The sequence below is a fragment of the Heterocephalus glaber genome, unplaced genomic scaffold, assembly GCF_053883595.1.
Source record: "Heterocephalus glaber isolate CG9 unplaced genomic scaffold, H.glaber_assembly_v1.0 deba00000768, whole genome shotgun sequence".
Lineage (NCBI taxonomy): Eukaryota > Metazoa > Chordata > Mammalia > Rodentia > Bathyergidae > Heterocephalus > Heterocephalus glaber.
In genome coordinates this window covers 214,077-218,676 of record NW_028258162.1, presented here as the reverse complement: position 1 = coordinate 218,676, position 4,600 = coordinate 214,077, and the positions used below count along the sequence as shown (strand labels likewise).

The window sequence follows — 4,600 nt, the reverse complement described above, 5'->3', positions numbered from 1 at the left end:
ATAATTAGGATAGAAGTGTTTCCCATAGAGCCACGGACTTCATGGGGAGAAGTTTAGCAATCTGTAGGGGCCCAGGAATGGGCAGTGGAGGTGCAGGGGCCACAAATTGTACATCTTTGTACACAACGGAAAATGTGAGAATTTCTTCAGAGTTCTCAATTATGTAAAGAAGACAAGAGAGGAAAGACAAAGAAACTGATGCACTCAGAGGAAACTGTCAAGAGGAGGCGACACAGGAAGTGCCTGGATTCACTCACTTGGGGTCTGAGGTATCACAGCACCCAGGCTGAATTTACATCCCTGATGAAAAGTTGGGTTTTTCCTCTGAGTCTTAGTTCCTCATCTGTAAAATAGCTAATTGGGCCAAATCAAGGTTTGAAAGTTCTTTTATCCCAGAGTTCCTGAGTCATATCTCATAACGGTGAGACTGTTCCGGTTTTCTTCTTCCTCTCATATCTGTTGGCTCAGTGGCCTCCACACATTTTGGCACCAGGAACTGGTTTCCTAGAAGACATTTTTTCCACAATTCAGGGGAGGGGGGATTTAATTTCTTTTCTTTATTAGTACATTCTGAGATTCATGATAATTACAGTCCCAGCACAAGAGTCAGCACCTCAGCTCTGCCTCAGATCATCAGGCACTTGCAGTGGTGGCAAACCTATGGCTCACCTCCTGCAGCCAGTTGTTTGTTAGCATGGAAAGCTCTCAAAGGTTCGCCATCGCCGCTAGAGTCACCTACTGAGCTGGGCCCGGATCCCTGCATGTGCAGGACATAGCGGAAGCTGTGCTCTTGGGAATCTAACGCCACCACTGACCGATGGCTGGAGCCCAGGTGATGATGCCAGTGAGAGGCAGCGGCTGGAAATGCAGATGAAGCCTCGCTTTCTGGCCTGCTGCTCACCCTCTGCTGTGCAGCCTGGTTCCTAAGGGGTCACAGGCCCGTGCCAATCTTGGGGACCCCTCTCTTGGCTTATTGGTACCTGACAAGCCTACAATGCGATTGTTCGAAAGACAGAGAAACAGGCCCAGAGAGATTCAGAGCACTCCTTGCCCCGTGTCTGCCCAGTCTACAGAAGATGACCTGAGCCCGGGCCTCCTAACTCCATTCACTCCCCAGAGAATACATTTACACACTTCTAAATAATTAGGAAAGAATTGGCAGGTCCTGCTTAAAAGATCCCTGGTGGTCAGTTGAGTTTGAGATCTTTGCTAAAATGTGAGTTATGCTCACTTCAAAGGAGGAAGCGGGCTAGGGAAGTCACCCACCATGTCTACAGGAGCAGTCAAAAGTCAGAGGAGCATAAATTCTCCCCAAGCCTGTGGACTGTGGAACGGTGTCTGTGGTGGTGTAGGCTTCCTCGTGCATTCTTTCATCACAATTTCTCATTGTTGTTTTTATGTTTACATTTTTGTTTGCTTGCTTGTGTTTATTAGCAGATGTTTGCATTCATCTTGGGGAGTGGGCACATGTACAAAATATATACAGCTTGTTTCCTTTTTAAATCTCCTCCCCTTCCCTTCTACCTCCCTCCCTCCTCCTCCTCTAAATCCCCTTTCCCCATTTTCATTCTTGTGGATGTTGTTAATCTTAGCTCATGTTTACAATTTATAATGTTTACATTCATTAAGGTTGTCAGGTTCCTGCACATGGCAATGTTCATTCTAACTGTTCCTTGTCCTCCTTCCCTTGTTGTTCAAAAAAAAATCAGGAAATTAATCCTGAAAAAATAATCAGCCCAGGGTTGCCAAGCTAATCAAATTCAGCTAATAATATTTTCGGTCTTTATTATATTTGGGAGCACAGTGTTTGCCTTTTTATCCTCATTAAATGGTCCACTTAAGATCTGTGCATTCCACTGTTAATTCTACCTTTAAAGCACACAGATAAACATAACTGCAGGTAATGATTCAAAGCAGGGATACAGAGATGTGGACAACTCATTTGGAAATGCATTAAAAGAGCAGGTTGGATGGTTGAGGAACCAGTAAACATATAGTTATGTGATAAGGACGGCGAGTCTGTGGGATCTCACTGTACAGTTCTGTCAGCCTTTGCGCTGGTCTGAACATCCCAAGCCCTGAAACAGTGGGGAGGAACTCAGCTAAGCAGCTGCCTTGGACCTTGCGCCCAGCGAGTCTTTGCACGGGTGTGTGCTGCCACCAAGTGGCCAAGACTAATATTGCACTATTCAGTGGACCCTGCCCACATGGGGCCCAGAGGGGCTGCCTCTCTGGGGCCTGGCCTCATGCCTCCTACCTACTAGGAAGTGTTGGTATGGAAAAGTTCCTCTTGCTCCCTGTTAGCTGATACCCTTCTAGTGGGGGTGAGGCTCTCTCATGGCCTTGCAGCTCCCTGAGATTGGGGCTAAAGCTAGAGATAGAGCTGGTATATTTGATCATCACAGTGACCCAACCAGTGGGAGGCAAGATTGTTTGACAAGGAAGCTAGGGTTGTAGATCAAAGTCACAGGGCAAACTGAGGACAGGAAACTGCCTCTGGTAACTTGAGCTCGTGGCATGGAGGACACAGCTTCACTCTGGAGGAGTGCAGAGGACTCTGAAGTATGACTCAGGAAGGCTGTCACTTGGGCACCTTGGGTCAGGCTGCCACATGCCCTTTGCACACCTTGGCAGACCCAGCCTAGTGACCCCGGGAAAAACACTCAACCTCTCTGTTCCCCTCCTCAGTGCAGCAGATGGGAATAATTCGCTCACTGCTTAGGGTGCCATATAAATGAGTGGTTGATTATAAGCAATGCACAGTGATACTGCACCTGCTCAGAAATGACCCTCCGACTGGAGCGAGTTACATCTTTGTGTTCACTTCTGTAACCCCAGAATGCCTGGAGGGGTCACTTCCTGAGGAGGAGCAGGGTGGGAGATAAGAGTGGAGTCTCTGGAATCAGAAACCCCAGTCCATATCCTAGCTCTGCCCCCTCAGTCTAGGTAACCGTGAACAAGACACCTAACTTAAGCCTCAGTTTCCTCAACTGTAAAATGAGGTTGTACAGAGGAGTGGGCTATAGTACCTGGTAGAGTAGACGCCCAAGTCAGTGCCAGCTGATGGAAGTTTGATTCAAAGACGAGTGTTCATTGTGAGCTGTTGTGACCAGTGGTCTTTACAGTAAGTTCGTCACATGAATTTCCCCTTCAAGGATGGTCGGTCTCACTACAGTTCCAATCTAGCTTCATTTGAATTCACCTAAGCAGTGGAAGAAGACAGTAAAGAGTGCCCTCCTAGTCCCCCAGGCCCACCAACCCCAAGCCACCATCCCAGAGTCACCCAGCCCTCAGGAATGATGAGTCCCAGCCAAGGGGACCAGGCTGTGGACCTGCACTGTCCCCACCCAGGGTCAGCCCTTGCAGGATACCAACCTACCTGAGCTGATTGATGTGGTAGGCTTGGGGACTGGACTGCCACCGAGGATGTTCCTTTTGGGCAGCTCAGATTGGTCAGAGCCAGCAGAAACACAGGGAGAGAAAGTCATGGGAAGAGAAAGTCATGTGAGGCAAGCATGGTAGTCCTAAGCGAGACAGTCTCAGACCTGAATGTGCAGAGGGCTTCCTGGGTGTGCGTGAATGCTTGAAATGCAGGTTCTGGTTCAACACGGGTGGAAGGGGCCTGGGATTCTATGGGTCCCAAGGTCCCCGAGGCTGTGACACTTTGTGTGTCCAGGTTTCATGGGCTTCGCAGGGGTGCTGAGGGTTGACTGGGCCAGGCCGTTCTGCTGAAGTCACAGATGCACCTGCATAGGCCTGACTCACTCATCCACCATCAAGGCCAAGGGTGCTTATGGTCTAGGCAAGTCCCAACCAGCTGGTGTTTACTGATTGCAGCCCGAGGACTTGCTCCTGGTGCCTGGGGGAGCCTTGAGGACCCTGCCCTGGGAGCCAGTTGGATGGGAAGTGTGTGCCGTCTGTGGCTGCCATGACATGAGAAGCCCTGCTCTGCGCTCCATCGTGCTTCCTGGTTCTAATGTCTGTACATGTGGATATCAGTAGTTCTTGATCTGAGAGAAAAAGTATCAATACGGTTGTACCGCAACAGTGTGACAAGTGAGGCTCTCTCCTAGCCTCTCGGCCGGGTTGCTAGGAGGCAGCCTTTGTGAGGCATGCACATTCCCATTTTAATGCCGTTCCTCTTGATTCTCTTTCCTTAGTTTTGTCTGCATTGCCATTTAGGGTCAGTGAGCTTTACTTGCGAGGGAAGCCAGGGCAATAGACGTTTAGAAACTGCTGCCTGTAGGTGGAGCAGTGCGGTCAGGCCAGTGGAGACCAAGGTGGTTGGATCACCGCTCTTGCTCTCTGTTCCCCCAGCAGGGCTGAGGTGCTTTACCTTGACCACATTGGTTTCCCCTGGGGAGCCTGGGCCCCATTCCCAGAGACATAATGGTGGTTTGGGGTCTGGCTTTGGTGCTGAGGTTTGAAAAGTTCCCAACTGGTTCTAATTTGCAGCCAAAGTTGTGAACCATTCACCTAGATGGTGAATACAAGGCAGTAATGGTATTAGAAAGAGGAGTTGGAGATGAAATTAGGTCACTGTTGATGGGAGGGCCATGACAAAAACTAAAAACCTTCACAAAGTCCCAACCCTGGGTAC

At 49.3% G+C, this 4,600-nt stretch overlaps 1 long non-coding RNA gene across 1 annotated transcript; it reads right to left on the bottom strand.

Moving 5' to 3' along the window:
• Positions 1-351: 351 nt before the first annotated feature.
• Positions 352-3,993, bottom strand: LOC110347478 (uncharacterized). The gene is made up of 3 exons (XR_002392143.2): positions 3,380-3,993; positions 3,030-3,202; positions 352-504 (listed from the first exon to the last, which is right to left on the bottom strand). It is a non-coding gene; the product is annotated as an uncharacterized LOC110347478 (long non-coding RNA).
• Between the last annotated feature and the right edge of the window lie 607 nt (positions 3,994-4,600).